Source organism: Pelecanus crispus, chromosome Z, assembly GCF_030463565.1.
Source record: "Pelecanus crispus isolate bPelCri1 chromosome Z, bPelCri1.pri, whole genome shotgun sequence".
NCBI classification, from domain to species: Eukaryota; Metazoa; Chordata; class Aves; order Pelecaniformes; family Pelecanidae; genus Pelecanus; species Pelecanus crispus.
Window position 1 is genome coordinate 78,478,913 of NC_134676.1, and position 19,518 is coordinate 78,498,430.

The following is a 19,518-nucleotide window of genomic DNA, read 5'->3' on the forward strand; positions in this document are numbered from 1 at the left end:
GGCTTCAGTTTTTGGTCTTACTTAAGACAAGCCTGGGAAATGACTGGGCCGTGTTAGCAATATCATGTAATCTTCTAGATTCTATCCACTTTGATAGGGAACTTACAAAGTTGTATCTAAAGATCTGGTTTTATTTTGTAGAAAGGAAATAACTGTAGAGGTGAATAACTCTCCAAGTCTGAAGCTTCTCCTAGTTTAGGATAGAAAACATGTGGCAGTGTAACAGTACATGTGAGAAGCTGGTACACAAGAGAGAAAAGCTGTACCCATGAAAAACAGAAACTGACTATGGAAGTGAGCAAAGGTAGATGACTACTGAATAGCCAGTGTTGGTGGTCAGGATCTGTATTCTGGAAGATGTAGGTGCAAATCCCTACTTTCATTTTAGACAAAGCAGCATTCAGAACTTTGACCACACCTTGAGAAATTCCTACCCATTGAGATAAACTGCTACTTGTCTCTCATTCACCAAGGATGCTTTCCTAGACCTTTGCTGAAGCTGATATATTCTTTCAGCAAGTTAGTTTAAAGGAATCTACGTTTTCCAGTGGGAAAAAAACACTTTCTCTGTGGTGGCTCAAAAGTAATCTTCATTGGTTTTCCTTTCTATAAAGATATATTCTGAAAGAAGACCACTTGTCTTGTCTTGCCTTGCATGGTGGCACAGGGGTACAAACTGGAGGTACCATACATCTGTGTGACCTCTCTTCTCCTTCTGCAAAGAGAGTCTGTGTGAAGCCATCAGTTACTTCACTAAAGTCTCTTTCAGGTAGAGGAATACACAAGATCATTGAAAAATTGAGTCCCTAGCCAAGAATCCTGGATCCCATAGCAAAACGCATGTGACCCATCAAAAGTCCAATAATCAAGATAGAATCTGAACCCATAAAAGCACTGTCCATATGGCTTTGAACCCAAATATAAGCATACAAATACTGTGTGACCAGCAGCAGTATGTAAGTACTTTGCAACACTATCATGACATAGGCAACAAAATGTATAAGCATTTTAAATAAGTAAGTGAAGAAGGTGTGAACTAGGGCATATAGAGCAGATTTTGGGAAGCTCCCAAGTGATAGAAGTTGCATGATAAAGAACAACACAAGCGCGAGGGACCACAAATAGGCAGGGCATACAGCTAAATACAAAAGGAGGGTGACAAAACCCAAAACAAGATAAACATTATTGGGAGCAGATGAGAACCCTTTTGGGAGTGAAGGGGCCCAGGAGTAAAAGACAGCAAGTAAAAGCAAGGCAAGATGACGCAGAAAGAAACTGTCCCTTCTCTCACCAAGGAGCTCTTAAGCCTGAACACCTCGACTGCCATGCCGTTGGCCCCGCAGCCAAGGCCACCGAGGACCGCCGACAGTGGTGCTCACTGGTTTGTGCCCTCACAGCCAGCTGAGGATGCAAGTTGGAAGACTAGTAGCTGGTCTGTGTAGTGAAAAATGGTGAGAAGGTGTGGGCACAGACCGTCAGCAATAAGCATGTTGTTAACGAATGCATGCAGTCTTCTTGTAGAGCTTGACATGTGGCCTGACCTGTCAGCCATCTAAACATGCCCATTGCTGCCACCTCCAGGCCCCTGACTGGCGGATATATGGTTATAAATGCTTACCTATGTACAAAAACGAGGAGGGGGGGGGGGGGGGGTTGGAGCTATTCATTGCAACAATCTATTGTAAAATCCCATCTTCTTCCAGGTAAGCTTACCTTACAAGTAGACAAGACAAAAAGGTTGATGATTTTATAGATCCTCTGTAAAAAATGAGATTCACACTCTTTGCTTGAAATTGCTGTATTTTATTAACAAAGCTGCATTTCGTACTCTCCCATGAGGTTTTAAGTGGAAGTTTAACATGGCATTTTTTTTTAATATTTTACTGAAAGTTTGAATGATTGGGCTGCATCCAAGGAGTAAATTAAATTGTGGCCTAGCAGCCAAATCTAGTACATGGTCTTGAAAAAAGATTTAAAATGTTGATACCTGAAGCCAAAAGAAGAAAAGATACACAAGGGTTTTTTTCTTTTTTTTTGTTTGTTTTGTTTTAATAAAATACCTTTCCTCAAACTGCTGATTGCAAGGCAGGAACTGCATTTCACCTTTGATGTAAAAATAACTGGTTGTGTATTTTATTTAAAAAGTAGCTGCATGCCTCCTAGAAAACTACTGCCTAATATTTGGCTTGAACAGACTGCAAAATACTACATGAAATTTGCATGCACTGCTTGATTTTATTTTAAGATAATCTTTTTTTTCTAAATAAGCATTTTAATTTACTCTCCTTTTTTTTTTTCTCTCAAAAAAAAAAAAAACCAGCTTTTAAAAAAAATTTTAAACCAGCAGCTTTTATCCTCCATGAGACTTAGGTATCTCTTGTGACCCTATTATAGAAGCAATACTTGAAATAAAATAAATTTTCAAATAATGATAATTTAAAATAGTGGCAAAACCCATAGTTTAAACCATGAGAGTGCATAAGGAAGCTGAACTTGTGCTGGTGATTGTGTACACAGTTTCTGGTAAATACGGATTCATTGGTAGCTGTTGTTAATTACAGAAAGATGATATTGGAAGATGGAAGAAATTTATTGTCAACAAGTCTGAATTTCATTTTTCATCCCACTATAACTTTTTCTCCTGGTACCAATGGGAAAATAATATGGGGGAAAGAGACCTTCATTCATGCTGCGTAATTTTACTCAGCTGAGCCATCAAACTTCAGTGAACTGTGAGTTGCTAAAATTAGCTGCTGGAAAGCAATGACAGCATTTCATCCTCACTGTGGAAATAACAGAGGTGTTCTTCAGGGTGACTCAGCCCTCTGTGGGCCAGCATCATCTTCAGGGAATGCGTCTCTTTGCTCTTTCTCCGCAGCAGGAGCTGGTGGCTGGCAGCAAGAGCCTTAATTTAAGCCCTGCAGTGAGATGCCTGAAGTTATGAAGGATTAATCTGGACCTAACTGTCCTGAGAACTGTCAAACAGAAACACTGTGGGCTGGTCAGGAGCCAAACGTAGACCTCCTGATGGACACAAGAAAAAGGGGCTTCTGTGACACTCCTCCACAGCTTTACAGCAAGGATTGCCTGTCAAGGTCATCACCTGGAGATCACGGGATGAGATGTTGTTATTTGGGACGTAAAGCCTGCCTTGTTTTTCTCAATGATGAAGCCATGGAGTCTGGAAAGCAGGCAATTTAACTGATTTATGGTCCCTCTAACTTTTTGTCATGCAGTTATATTCTCAGAATATAAATGGAAATCAGAATTCTCTATTCTGTTTTCTTCTGTCTGACTGCAAACATTTTGCTCTGTTCTGCTGCTTTTTTTGTTCGGCTTGTTTCTTTTCATAAAATCATAGAATCATAGAATCGTTTAGGTTGGAAAAGACCTTTAAGATCATCCAGTCCAACCATTAACCTAACATTACCAAGTCCACCACTAAACCAATTAAGGGCAGAGTAGCAATTTCATGTTTCCTGGCTTGGTGGCTGCATTATTTATAATGAAAGTAAAAACTAGGAATCATTAAGATTGGAAAGGACCTCTAAGATCATCAGTCCAATGTTCAACCCAACACCATCATGCCCACTAAACCATGTCCCAAAGGGCCACGTCTACATGTTTTCTGAACACCTTCAGGGATGGTGACTCCACCACCCCTCTGGGCAGCCTGTTCCAATGCTTGACCACTCTTTCTGTGAAGAATTTTTTCCTAATTTCCAATCTAAACCTCCCCTGGTGCAGCTTGAGCCCACTTCCTCTCATCCTATCGCTAACTACTTGGGAGAAGAGACCAACACCCACCTCACTACAACCTCCTTTCAGGTAGTTGTAGAGAGCGATAAGGTCTCCCCTCAGCCTCCTCTTCTCCAGGCTAAACAACCCCAGTTCCCTCAGCAGCTCCTCATAAGGCTTGTGCTCCAGACCCTTCACCAGCTTCGTTGCCCTTTTTGAGAAAGTAATATGTGATATAATCTGCCAGCTGCTGAAATCTCTTAATCTGTCATATCTCAGAGACCCCTCTCGTGCACATCAGTGTAAGTGAACAGTCAAAATCCATCATGTAAAAATCAGTACAAAGGGTTGGAGAGTCAAACTCAAAAAAGGAAAAGCAGTTTATACTGAATGATAACACGGCATGTGTTTTTACCTCTCTAGAGAAAGTTAGTCTGTTTTCTGAGTCCCTGCCAGCTCCTGAGGTGGTTTTATATATAAAATCAATACTGGGGAAGGAAACAATTTCTGTTGGGTGTTTCCTGATGTATGTATGGCAACTGGGGGAGATCATAAGGTGTCAAAGCCTCCTTCTGCTTCTCCATGAATTGTAGTATTGTTGGATTTACAACTTCCAGCAGTAGATTTCTGGCCTGTAAGTTTACTTCTGTGATTTTAATCTTCTTGTCTTTTCTTAATATCCTTGCCTCTTACCTGACAGAGTTATCCTTCTGTATGGTAAACAGGCTAAAAATTGATTTAAGATCTCCCTCTTACCTCTTTCTTATAGGTATTGCTAAACTTACTAACTGATTCTACTTTTATTTTTTTTAAATGTTAACAAGAGAACAAATTAACAATTTTTTTTAAATTTAGTTTTTAAATTTCTCGTGAAGCTGAAGTTATTTTTTCTCTAACATTATTCACTGAGTCATTTTCATTACATAGTGTTCAGTTTGTTTTACCCATCTGCTCTCATGTGCATTCCTTGCACTTTTTTGCTTGACTGCGTGTTTTAATGATCTGATCGATAGCTTGTTATCTGATGTAATACTAGTGCTGTAGCACTTTCAAGCTTCTTAATGTGTTCAAAACACAGTAGAAGCAAGGGGTTTTGATACCCTAAATGATATCATTAGCTAGACTAACCTCTGCGTTTTGGTAGAGCTCTTCTGCACTAAAACACAAAGAAAAGTTAAACGCATTTATCTTAAAGAAAAGCATTAAATATTCATCACACTTTTATTTATTGTAATTGATCTTTTACAACACAGCAACCTAAAAAGGCTTCCACTACATCCTCTGCACTCAAGTTTTTCCAAGTCTCAGAAAGCGTCTTAATTAGGTGTATGTAAATCTTTTAATATTTGAAAAAGTTAAGACAAAAAAAAGATCAGACCAGTAAAGTGGTTTCAGAATGAAAAGGATTTTTACAGATCTCTATCTTGTAGAGCACGATGAGGAGGATCAAAACGTTCATTTCATTCTCAAGTATAAATAACATATCTTATATTTCAGGTTAAATAATATATGCTATCTGTCTTGCAAAAACCGATGTTTTTCAGTTAACTTCTCATCTCCACCTTTCCTTCAGTCATGAACTTCTGCTTGTTGTCTTGCTTATTTGAATCAACCTGTGAGAAGTTTAATGTCATAGTTTGAATTCAGGGTGAATGTTAGCATCAACTCTAACTCTACAAAAGCATAATAAACCTGGGCCTCTAACTGTCCTGTTTGAAAACAGTGAATTTGTCATGAACCATAAAGCAAAATAAAAACCTGGAAGCAAATCTGCATAATGTCATTGGTATTAGCATTTTCCAAGATCCAAAGATCTTACATGAACTTTATTTGAAATATGCAAGTTGAGTTCTTTCTTCCAAAGAAGCCAATTTGAAGATTCTCATTAGTGTCTGTTTGTATCAAATATGGTGTTACTGTTGAAGTTTTGATTGCATTTCCTTTGTTCCTTGGTATTTCTTGCAAACTTTTAGATATTGCTCCAACAAGCTAGAAAACATCAACAAGAACAAGAGAAACAAACAGAAAAAAACCGCATGAATGTGCTACATTTGGAAAGTAAGCTCATCTGGTATGGAAACTTGCAATGCATGAGCCTTTGTTCTCTGTTTTTCTCTATAGTCATTTACAATAGGACAAATTGGGAATTAGACTGTTACTAGGATGATGCAGAATTTGTGGAGTGTTTTTTTATTGAAGAGATTTATAACTTACAGCATAACACAATGTGTTTTCTCTGTAATTATTTTTAAACTGTCATCAGAATTTGGGTACATCTACCAAGATTTTGTGTTGTTGAATGGTTGGTTATATTGATGACTGCTTAAGTATGGTTCCCAATCAGTCTGTTTTACTGCAGTGATTTAATCTTCCATACTCAATGATTTTCATCTATGCTGTATTGCCAGCCTGTTTAGCTTGCAGAAATCAACAACTTTTGAAGGCTTATGCAAACCAGTGGGAAGCAGAGGAACTGACAGAAATGTTGGAGGACCTGACAGGTAAAATAAATATTTTTTTTGACAGTCCTAAAGGCACTTCACTCAGTACAGATGAAATGTTCATGATCTTCAGCTGTAGTTCAAATTGAAGATGCACATACTTATTCAGAGAGATGGGAAGAGGTAAAGTGCAGTGGTACCTTGATGCATTGTTATTTTCAAAGATATTTGTGTAAGAAGTCTGAAGATGGACATACGTGTAGCATTTATCTGAAATCAGTTAAAGCCAATTATCCACAGATGACAGAAAAGTAGGATCCTAAAGCCTGCTAGGTTTTACTTTTTTTGCTCGTTTCATTTTGATATTGTATCCTACTGTAAAGTTTAGATTTCTGTTTGTTACTTGTATGACTTTTTAACTGGGATACCATTTTGTCCTAGTAAGTGACCTGGATAAACTGCATTGAGACGTAAGTATGTATGCTTCCTCTTGTGGATGGACTAAACAAGAGAAGACCCACAAAAAAGACTCTTCTGGGTTTATTAACAAAGACTCCCTACAGTTATCAACAAGAGCTGGATTCACATACGAGGTAGTTCAGAAGAGAGATCTAGTTTAACTGCTCTTCATTGTGCCCTGGAGCAGCTTGTCTCTTTGTACAGACCATAGATGCAGCCTAGAGAGCACGGCCTCCCTGGGCTGAAGTAAGGCACTATCAATGCTCAATTCATTATCTTCCTGTCCTGAAAAATTGCGGTGGTGTAACTGCAATGTTATTGCACCACACATTCACTGGTCAGAGTAGATCTGCCTGCTGCACTGAAGTCGTTGGAGCCCCAAACACCATTCAGTGACTTGAAGTGTGAGTCCCATGCTGTTGGGGAAGGTGCAAGTATGTATGTGAATCACCTCTGCCCCGTTATGTATAGAGAAGACTATACTGTAGGCGGTTTTTTTAGGTGGAAAGAGCATTCTGATTCCACAGGTAGAGACTGGTGTTGCAAAGTAAGCCTGCACAGGCTGTATTGCCAATTGTCTGTCTGTGCTGATACGACATAAAGAAAACTGCCCTAGGCTGCATGTTGAAAGTCGATCTTTGGTACATATCCCTGTTGTAATGTCCTTTCGCTTTGAGGTCTTTCCCCACAGCATGTCTTTATTTTGGATTTGGAAGACATTTATGCTCTGCTGTATCCACTTTGTCAATGGGAGCTGCTGCATTCATACATCTGCCTTTTTCCTTGTTATTATATGCTACATTTCCCATTGCTGCTTTTTCCCCTCTGTTGAGGAGACAGAACATTACTTAGGTAAGCTTTATATATCTGGACTCTTAATGTACTTTCCAAAGTGTCAAGAGTTTTATAACACCTCCTACTCATTTGAAAACATCTTTCTCATCCTCACTGGACTGCAAGGAGGTTTTATTCTCTAAAGTTAACAGCTTATCTGTGGTGGGCAGTGACTTGATCCTTTTGATAAATTAGGATGTTTTTCTCAGAAAGTGTAGATGCCCTTCTTGTTCTCACTGCATGACTAGAACCATGATGCACTGAATTTTGCAACTTGGCCAATATTTTTGATTTACTAAAACATTCATAGAAGATGCCTTCTGCTCTGGACTGCAGAGCAACTGAGTGACATCCCATGATCCAGGGCTTGGCCGTTGTAATTACCTGAGGATTTGTTATACTGCTGCAGTGAACTAGAAGCAATAGTTCTCAGTGCTAGCATATATCACATGACCTTTACCTTATGTCCATAATTTCCTCTAAAAATTTTTACTACAATTGTAGCTTGGTAAAAGAAAACATATGGTAGATGACACACACAGCCTTTCCTTCATCCACCAGGTGGGTCACCAGGTCGTAGAATGAGATCAGGTTGGTCAAGCAGGACCTGCCTTTCATGAACCCATGCTGGCTGGGCCCGATCCCCTGATTGACCTGCATGTGCCTGTTGAGTGCACTCAAGATGAACTGCTCCATAATCTTCCCAGAGACGAGGTCAGGCTGACAGGCCTGTAGTTCCTCAGATCCTCCTGGCCCTTCTTGTAGATGGGTGTCACATTGACAAGCCTCCAGTCGTCTGGGACCTCCCCCATTAACCAGGACTGCTGATAGATGACCAGCCGGGTTAGCTCAGTTGGTTAGAGCACGGTGCTAATAACACCAAGCTCACAGGTTCAATCCCTGCTTACTGCAGGGGGGTTGGGCTCGATGATCTCTCAAGGTCCCTTCCAACCTAAAGCATTCTATGATTCTATGATTCTATGATGGAGGGTGGCTTGGTAAGCTCCTCTGCCAGCTCCCTCAATACTCTCAGTGGATCCCATCTGTCCCCAAAGACTTGTGAGCATCCAGGTGGCATAGCAGGTCATTAACTGCTTCCTCCTGGATTATGAGGGCTCCATTCTGGTCCCCGTCCCTGTCTTGCAGCTCAGGGGACTGAGTACCCTGGGGAAGACCAGTCTGGCTATTAAACACAGAGGCAAAGAAGGCATAAAGTACCTCAGCCTTTTCCTCGTCCTTGGTGACAGCGTTCCCCCCCAGATACAGCAAAGGATGGAGATTCTCCTTGGCTCTCCTTTTATTGTTGATGTACTTGTAAAAACATTTTTTATTATCTTTTACAACAGTGGCCAGACTGAGTTCTAGCTGGGCTTTTGCTTTTCTGATTTCCTCCCTGCGTGACCTAACAAGATCCCTGTACTCTTCCTGAGTTGCCTGCCCCTTCTTCCAAAGGCAGTAGACTCTCCTTTTTTCCCTGAGTCCCAGCAACAGCTTCCTGTTCAGCCAGGCTGGTTGTCTTCCCTGCCGGCTGCTCTTATGGCACATGGGGACAGCCCACTCCTGCGCCCTTAAGACTTCCTTCCTGAAGAAGGCCCAGCCTTCCTGGAGCCCTTTGCCCTTCAGGATTGCCTCCCAAGGGACTTTCCCAACCAGTGTCCTGAACAGGCCAAAGACTGCCCTCCCGAAGTCCATGGTAATGGTTTTGCTGCCCCTCCTCTTTATGTCACCAAGAATCGAAAACTCTGACATATCATGGTTGCTAAGCCCAAGATGGCCTTCGACCATGACATCTCCCACGAGTCCTACTCTGTTTGTAAACAGCAGGTCAAGCAAGGCACCTCCCCTGGTAGGCTCACTTACCAGCTGCATCAGGAAGTTATCCTCCACACACTCTAGAAACTTTTGAGACTGTTGCCTCTCTGCTGTGTTGTATTTCCAGCAGATGTCTGGCAAGTTGAAGTCCCCAACAAGAACAAGGACTGGCAATTGTGAGACTTCTGCCAGCCGCTTTGTAGAACACTTCATCTATCTCTACATCTTGGTTGGGTGGTCTATAGCACACTCCCAACTGGATGTCTGCCTTGCTGGCCTTCCCCCTCATCCTTACCCATAAGCACTTGACCTTATCATCACCACTGTCGAGCTCTATACAGTCAAAACACTCCCTAACAACAAGAGCCACACCACCGCCTCTCCTTCCCTGCCTATCCCTTCTGAAGAGCTTATAGCCATCCAGTGCAGCACTCCAGTCATGAGAGTCATCCCACCGTGTTTCTGGGATGGCGACTATGTCATAGCCATCCTGCTGCACAAGGGCTTCCAGCTCCTCCTGTTTGTTGCCCATGCTGCGTGCATTGGTGTAGATGCACTTGAGCTGGGCTATCGATTTCGCCCCCAATGTTGCCATGCTGCCCCTGGGCTCCTCACTAGCAAGCCTGGTTATATCCCCTCTCCACTTCAAACCTAGTTTAAAGCCCTCTCAATGAGTCCCACCAACTCATGGGTGAGAATCCTTTTCCTCCTTGGAGACAGCTGAACTCCAGCTGTCACCAGCAGGCCCGGTGTCCTGTAAACCTCCCCATGATCAAAAAACCAAAATTCCACTGGTGGCACCAGCCTCTGAGCCACCTGTTAATCAGGTGAGTTTTCCTGTTCCTTTCAGCATTCTTCCCTGCCACTGATGGGGTTGAGGAAAACACTGCCTGCTCTCCCCATCTTGCAACCAATTGCCCCAGTGCCCTGAATTCCCTTTTGATTGCTTTAGGACTTCTCTCTGCAACCTCGTCACTGCCAACCTGTACAACCAGCAATGGGTAATAATCAGAGGGTCTTACCAGATTGGGGAGTTTCTTAGTAATGTCCCTAATCCGGGCTCAAGGGAGCCAGCAGACTTCCCTGTGGGATGGGTCTGGATGGCAGATTGGGCCCTCAGTTCCCCGCAGGAAGGAATTACCTACCACAATTACCGTCCTTTTTTTCTTAACAGGGGCAGTCGTAATGCGGGGGGCTGACTGATTCGCCCTAGGCAACCCCCTGGATGGACCTTCACTTTCACCTACCTCTCCACTTGCCTGGCCCCATATCTGTTGCGTAAGGGCAACTGGGAAGGTGAGGGAGGCTGGGAGGGGAATCACCTGCCTCCCCGGGCAGGGACCTGTTTCCATTCCCCCCCGTCTCCTAGGTCCCCTCCCTCTGCTTGCCGGCAAGAGGGCAGGGGATCCTCTGCTCCTTGTGGGGCCTCCACCTGCTACCCTGGCCCTGGGGACGGGAGGGTGAGGCTCCACCAGTCTATCTCCCTCTTGCACTCCCTGATACTCCTCAGCCTTTCCACCTCCTCCTTCAGCTCTGCCACTAGGCTGAGGAAATCATCTCCCTGATCACACTGAAGACATCTGCTGTCTCCACTGCCCTGTGGTACAAGCGACAGGCTCAGGCACTCCCTGCATCCGGCGACCTGGACGGCTGCATGTTTGTGTGGGAGCTCCGTCTGGGTCACTGCATTCTTTCTGGCAGCGGCTTTCGGGCGAGTGGTGACCACAGCTGCCAGGTGTTCTCCTGGGAGGACGATCAGACCACTGCCTGAGTTTCTCTTTGGAGCTAGGAGGCAAAGCCTCTGACACCGTCTCCCATAACATTCTCCTTAGGATGCTGGCAGCTCATGGCTTGGATGGGTGTAGTCTTCACTGGCTAGAAAACTGGTTGGGGAGCCAAGCCGAGAGAGTAGTGGTAAATGGAGTTAAGTCCAGTTGGTGGCCGGTCACAAGCGGTGTTCCCCAGGGCTCTGTTTTGGGGCCAGCCTTGTTTCATATCTTTATCGATGATCTGGATGAGGGGATTGAGTGCGCCCTCAGTAAGCCTGCAGATGACAGCAAACTGGGCGTAAGTGTCAATCTGCTGGAGAGTAGGATGGCCCTGCAGAGGGACCTGGACAGGCTGGATTGATGGGCCGAGGCCAACTGCATGAGGTTTAACAAGGCCAAGTGCCACGTCCTGCACTTGGGTCACAACAACCCCATGCAACGCTATAGGCTTGGGGAAGAGTTGCAGGAAAGCTGCCTGGCGGAAAAGACTTGGCGGTGCTGGTTGACAGCTGGCTGAACATGAGCCAGCAGTGTGCCCAGGTGGCCAAGAAGGCCAACAGCATCCTGGCTTGTATGAGGAATAGTGTAGCCAGCAGGAGCAGGGAGGTGATTGTCCCCCTGTACTCAACACTGGTGAGGCCGCACCTGGAATACAGTGTCCAGTTTTGGTCCCCTCAAGACAAGAAGGACATTGAGGTGCTGGAGCATGTCCAGAGAAGGGCAATGAAGCTGGTGAAGGGTCTAGAGCACAAGTCTTATGAGAAGCAGCTGAGGGAACTGGGGTTGTTTAGCCTGGAGAAGAGGAGGCTGAGGGGGGACCTTATTGCTCTCTACAACTACCTGAAAGGAGGTTGTAGTGAGGTGGGTGTTGGTCTCTTCTCCCAAGTAGTTAGTGATAGGATGAGAGGAAGTGGGCTCAAGCTGCACCAGGGGAGGTTTAGATTGGGTATTAGGAAAAATTTCTTCACGGAAAGGGTAGTCAAGCATTAAAACAGGCTGCCCAGAGGGGTGGTGGAGTCACCATCTCTGGAAGTGTTCAAAAAACGGGTAGGCGTGGCCCTTTGGGACATGGTTTAGTGGGCATGGTGGTGTTGGGTTGATGGTTGGACTGATGATCTTAGAGGTCCTTTCCAATCTTAATGATTCCTAGTTTTTACTTTCATTATAAATAATGCAGCCACCAAGCCAGGAAACATGAAATTGCTACTCTACCCTTAATTGGTTTATTGGTGGACTTGGTAATGTTAGGTTAATGGTTGGACTGGATGATCTTAAAGGTCTTTTCCAACCTAAACGATTCTGTGGTTCTATGATTCTGTATGTTCCAGGAAGGAAAATGAAAGAAAGTAATGAAGCAGAGAACATTTTTCCCTAAATGTGTTTGGAGTAGCATTGAGCAACAGAACAATAGAAGTGCTTCAATGAATTTTAGGTACAGGTAAAGGAAATGTTTGTCCCTAGATGATATTGTAATCTGCAGGTCTGGATCTAAAGCAGAGTGAATAAGCTGTACAGCATAAAAATGCCATAAGCCTACACCACGAATGTTTTTCCTGAAAGGATCAGGTGTCTTTTTGATGTTTTATTTTGGTCTCATAGCTACAGCAGTGCTTTACAAATGTTAACAAAATCCCAGAAGCAATTCAGATGGAGGAAAACGAAGATAGAAATAAAGTATCTGAGTATTTATCAGGTGATATGTTGCAACAAATAAAAAATCCCAGACTTGCTGCTGTGCATGCTGCAACCTCTATTGTGTGCTAAGTGAAAGGAGGATTGGATGCCTGGTACTCCTTGAAGCTTGTACACCTTTTTAAATATCAAACTCTCTGTCATCTGAGATTATAAAAACTATTTGTTTCTGGGGAAATATTGATTGTTTGAAGGTATTCTGTAAGGTCTAGTTTGTTCTGCAAACTCTCTTGGACAAAGCAAAAAGGCTAGGGAAGGAGAAAGGAAGATCAAAAAGGTGCTAGATGGACTAGATCATTGTAAGTCCCTTCCTACTGAAATATTCTATTCTATGCTATTCTAAGGGGAGGTGCAGGTTTTCTGCAAAGGTGGCCGTTGCTGTGTGAGTTCTTACCCCCTGGCTCTGGCTAATGCCATGGTTGCACTGATGGCAGATGGCCCTTGCCAGCAGCCTGAGAGAGGAGGTCCATGCAGCAGGTCAAGCAATATTTTCCCCTGTTTCCTCCTTTTCCTTTGAGCCAGGAACAGTTTAGCATGGACTGTGGACTTCAGATGAGCTCTGAAGTTGCCGTTCAACTTTTGTCCATCCAGGCAGAATGACAAATACTGATACAGTTGGGTCAGGCTATCTGTTAGCTAGGGAATGATGGTTATATTGTGTTACATATTAGAGAGCTGGCTGTGAAGTTTCTTTGCTCATATTAATGCTATTTTTCATCTTGTACACATGTGTATTTAATCACACAAATTACATGTTTTCTGGAGCTGTTCCACCTTGATTTCCAGCCATACAAGCAGTATTTTCAGTTAATATTGTGAGTTAACCTCACACAGCTATCATGTATGTTATTTCAAGATTAGCTATTTAGATCATAGCTGGTTGGGCCTTTGCTTATGCACATCCCATGTAAAGCTGGAGGAAATGCACATGTGCAGGAGCGTGTGTGAGGCACATGTCTGCGCTGCACAGGGGTTTGACACACACACTGCTGCTGGGTATCGTGTCTCGGGAGGGGGTAAGATCCTCAGGTGGTGGGTTGCCACTTTCCTGGTTTGAGAGTGACAATTTGTGTAACTCTTCCTACCCTTGAACTAACTTTCTGGAATCTGGCTTTGAATGTTTTTATGTAGTTACATTTATCTGAAATCTCAGCAAGCAGAATGCTCATTTAGTGTGTTGGGGTTTTATTTCTGTTTTTACAAAGTGGTAGCAAAACAAGGCTGGTAGTCACGGTTTTGTTGTGAGTTGAGCCTGTGAGATTCCTGGAATTCTTTCTGTTAAGGGCTTGCTTATTAAGGGTAGTAATTGGAATTTCCCCTTAAAAAGAATTGTTATTTATATCTCTTATGTGTGGTTTTGTTTAACTGTGGTGGGTTTTTTGAAGTCTCACAGAGCTATACTGTGAATGAATTGTTATCTCATATTTATTCTGCCCCTAATAGTAAGGTAGTGTCATGATTCAAGATCCGTACTTTGTGCTTCACAAACACAATCACACCAAAAATTTCTTCACTATTGTTATATTCTTGCTGATGGTGATGTCTCTGACCACCATCTCTTTCCTCCCTTCCTGCTTGTGTGTTTTTTCCCAGGTACTGCATTTCTCACTCCTGTTCAAGGAGCTCTTGATTACCACAGGAAGAATGGATAAAGGAACATCAAACCTGTTAGAGCCACCTACTCTTGATGCTCACAGCTGCTCAGGAGCTGCTTTGAGAGACTTTAGCAGACCTGCTGGGAACTGGCATGATGGAAGCATGTTCTACTCCTCCTTGCAAGTGAATACAGCAGGTTTTGCTGCTTCTGAACTCCCTGCCACTGGCTGATTATTAACTGTACAGCAGCAGAGTCTAGGGGTTTTGGTGGGGGTTTTGGGGGTTTGGGTTTTGTTTTTTTTTTTGGGGTGCCTGAGTACTGCAAATAAGCAGGAAGGTGCAGAAGATCCACAAGATAAACCCCTTATTCCAGAGAAGGAATTATGACAGGGCACAGAAGTCTAGGTCCTGTGTCCTGGCATAAGGGCAGCTGGCAGCAGACAGGCTGTCCCAGCTTCAGTGTGCAGCTGAACACAGCTGCAAGGGGTGTCAAAGCATACTCTAATGTGCTGCCCAGGACAGGTTATAAGGGATCCCTTACCTGGCATTATAGATTTGGCCACTAGAAAAAACATAACTAACAATGGCCTCCTGCTGCTACAATTGTCAGTGCAATGTAGAGCTTCCTTTGGGTATAAGCAATAATTGCTATAGGATTTTATTGAAATGAGTTAAAGCTTGATTGTTGGTAATAACTTTGCAAATATCTTGCAGGGAGAAGCAGCAGAATCTTAAGGAAAGATTAATGCTGAGAGTAACCTTGTTTCACTGCTTTAAATAACTGCTAACAAGTGTGATGAAAAACAGACTGAAATTTCATGCTATTAAAAACTTAGTGTAATCTGGAGAGGTTTGCTGGGCTTTTGCTTGGGGATGGTTTGAGGTTTTTGTCCTCCCTGACTTAAGATGTTACTGTAACACATGGCTTTTATTTGTGCTACTAATAATGGGATGAATGGAACTGATTTTGTGACCAACAACTAATCACCTGACTGCAGAACTGAACTTATACTTGCTAGAAATCATGATCAATGTTGAATTTAAAACCTATTTTCATTAGTATCTTCCTCTCTGGGTACATGAATACTGAAAAGATAATGCTAATTCCCAATAAAGTCAATTGGAAATTTGCTTTGCTCTATATTGGACCTAACTTTCAGCTCAGGGAAGAGATTTGTATGTAGCATGTAGTGTGATTTAAAATACTGTTCCCTTCTGAAATTCAGTTGGTTCTTTCTATCCACTATGAGAAACATAGCTTTGCTACCCTGCTATCCAAAGGTGCCCAGAAAAGATATGATCTGGAAAGCAGTCTGCCATGGCCACTCGTAATTGTGGATGGATCCCTTGCTGAGTATCCAACTTGCAACCCCTGAAGGAGGTTTAATCAAATAGCACAAATTCTGTCTTCTTAGAAAACTGGCTTAAACACTGAAATCAAGCATCTAAATTGCTACTAGTTTTAAAATCTTGGCCTTAGAACATAGTACTGTGAATATTTATTACTGCATTTGGTCTTGTGAGAACATTGTTGTTGTTTTTGTTGCAGTTCATACAAAGAGAACCAGTGAGAGTTACAGCTCAGAAACACAAAAAACCAATAGTACATAATGGACATCTAAGCCAACCACTTGTGATTCTGTGTATCTTCAGGACTAAACAGGTGCTGGAATTTCAAAACTAATTCAGTCTTTATGGGGAAGGGGAACATTTACATTTACAAGAATTTTACCATACATCCAGAAAGAACAGTTGACTGTCTCTACAAAATGGAGAGAAATGCCCCCTAGTATCTTATGTAAAGTGCTGTGCTATCTACAGATGCACAAGTCAGTCACTATACTTCTGTTGCTGGTATTTATTTTCTTTATTTTTCCTAATGGCAAAAACGTTTGTAAACTTCAACAACTTTATGGATTTTGCTGATATCTCATTCTTCTGAAGATGACAAATATCACTGATCACATACAACAAGCAGAGAAAAAAGCTCATGAGATCAAGGAAAGATAGTCACACACCTAAATTTAAGCACCTGTGCTGGGTAGGCAAGGTAATGTGAAAGCCTCTCCCTTCTCTGCCTCTTCCCTCTTGTGCTGATCTCATAACACTCATGTTCACAGGGAATTAAGCCTCACTCTCGTCTGTTTCAGTAGCTGTAAGCCTAAACACCAGGGGTGCATGCCTTATTTTTCTGATTGAGACTAGGAGTTGAAATAGCAGCCACATTTTCCTTGTGGAAGAGTCACTCCACAGCTTTCCAACAGCATGGTTTCTCTCACCTTCCTCTGAAGTGTCTGGAACAGGCTATTGACAGGGATGTGATACTGGACTTGATGAAATACTGGTCTGATCTGATGTGGCAGCTCCTATATTTTGTTTTCTGTCTTGCTAATGACATCTATCATACAGTTGGCAAAAGCATTGTCTGTAGCATCCAAGGTCAGCCTCAACCGAGTGAAGAAAGCAAGCATGGCATTTTTTAACCAGGGACCTCAGACTGTAGCAAGGACAGTCTGAGATAATTACGGTGGACATGCTGTCCTCCAAATGCACTGAAATACCATCATCAGTCACTCCTGCAGACACTTGCATGTTGCGGATGTTTTTGCCATGCATGTCTGACTCATCTGAGTCAGATTATCTGGCTGCTCACTGAACGTTGCTTATCTCCTTTTGACTTCCTCAGAAAATCTCCTGGGGATACTAACAGGTTTTCTAATTAGGCTCTGTTACATCCACACCAGACGTAGTGATGCAACGTACCTCCCACTTGTTGCTCTGCAGCAACAGGAGGTCAGTAATGGTTTAGTGTTACATGAAGTTTATCACATGAATATTTATCAAGTGTAGGTTTGTAGTGAAAGTGCTATATCTGCACTCTGCTCTTTAGTGGTTTCTCTGTTTGCTTTTAAACCCCTGTGCATTAAATTTCTTATGCCAGCTAATTAGGAGAGAGAGAATGAGACATTAGGAACACCTCCCTCGCTGACATTTGGGCTTTATTTGTGTTTATTATTAGTGGCTTTAAAACAGCCTGCAACGACCTTTTGAAAAGAGAAGGCAATGCACTGAGATACACAAAGAAGCTCATTTACAGCCTTGTAATAAAAATCTTAGCACACATTATTAAATTTGTGATTCAGCTGGCTTGTCATAACTCCTCAGAACATGGAAAAGAAAGACAAGCAGTAATCTTTTATTTAAAATAGGCTTGTCTGTGACTGCTCCATCAAAAGTAGCATCCTTTTTGTTAGCAAAGTCTCATTTCAAAAGATTCTATCTATAAAATGAGACAGGGTGTATCTTCATTGCTAAAACATTTCTGGAGCTAAAAGCTCAGATTTAAAAAAAACCACAAGATTGCATAAATTTTACTTCATTTCCTTACTAATTTGAAGAAAAAGCAATTTTTCAGTCCCTGAAATAATTTTTAAAATCTTCTTTAAAAGTTAAGTAATTCAATTTTTTTTTAAACTGAAAGCAACATGCTTTAGAATAACTTTTGAGTTTAGTTTTACTTATATAGGATTTGAGAGGTTTAAAATTTTAAAGTGCAACTCAATAATTTTTAAACAACTTTCTAGGCAAAAAAAAAATTTGCAAAAACAATGAGTCTGAATTAGCCAAGAGATGTTAAGGGCGCAAAATCATTTCACTCACAAATCAGTTTTATGTTACCTAGAACAGATAGGCTTCATGCTTAGAGGGCTTGAAGTTTTCTGCACATCATGATATACCAGTAGTTCTACTTTCTACTCTAGATGTGATTTTACATGAAGTCTTACCATCCCAGTCCTTGATCTAGTAATAAGAAACAAATGAAACACACATGTAAACCAGTCATAAAACTAACCTGGCCTATTAAAAGAAAAAAATATTTTAGGATACCAATTTCAAGTGTTTACCAGGCATTTATTTGTAAGTGAACTATATTTGTGTTAGAGGGACACATCTGTGCCTCATCCTGACAATGTTACTAGTGTTTATACTAGTCAGGGACTTTTCGCCTTCCCATGCTCTGCCAGGTGCACAAGAAGCTCGGAGGGGCACAGCCAGGACAGTTCACCCAAACTAACCAAAAGGATATTTCTTACCATATGATGTCATGCTCAGTGTATAAACTGGGGGGAGTTGGCTGGGGAGCAGCGATTGCATTGGTCAGCAGGTGGTGAGCAAGTGCATTGTGTATCACTTGTTCTGTGTATTCTATTATTATTATTATTATTATTATTATTATTATTATTATTATTATTATTATTATTATTATTACTACTACTACTTTCTCTTCCTCTGCTGTCCTATCAAATTGCCTTTATCTCAGCCCATGGGTTTTGTTTTTTTTTTTTTTCCAATTCTCTCTCCCATCCCATTGTTGGGGGGGGGGGGGGGGGGGGGGAGGGTGAGTGAGCAGCTGTGTGGTGCTTAGTTGCCAATTGGGGTTAAACCACAACAATGGATATGACTGGGAAATTCACTCTAAAAGCATGCTTTCTATCCCAGCTGAAGTGGTAATAATGTATTGTCAATTTGTAGACAAGCAGTTTCCAGAAATTATGGTGGTCCTTCATGAAACCACAACTAAAACTGATTTATTTCATTAAAATTTGAATTAAGGCTTATGAAATGTAATTCTTAATGTATTCCAATTAATTTTGAGAATTGTGGAGGACCTATGGCAATGGGTCTTTTTTGTCTGGGGCCAGGCATGTCTTTTTATTTAGTCATTACACAGGTCCTGGCTTTCTGCCGTCTGCCATTTAGGATATGTTACTTTGAAGAGGACTAAAAAGGCTGGCCAGATTTACCAAATTAATTTGTGATTAATTATCTGGTAACATTTTTGTTGTGTCCCCTGTTGAAGAAAGGGGTGTTGGAAAGCAATGAACTAATCCTTCATCCAGGTGAAGGTGCTGTAGGAAGCAGGACAGAACACAGCTGTTCTGAGCAAGATTTCCAGGTGACTGAGGGAGCCAATCCTGCTTGGATCTGCTGTCAAAACGTTTGGCCAGTTCACTGAGCTCCAATACTGTGGCAGATTCCTGTGATCACAGCACAGGGCTATATAGTCAGTAGGCATTACTCGTCTTCGCCTTACACTCGTAAACAGGACTGATACAGCCTGACTAGCTGCTCTGTTCCCCTAATGATTGTTGACTGAATTAATTGGATGCTTAGAC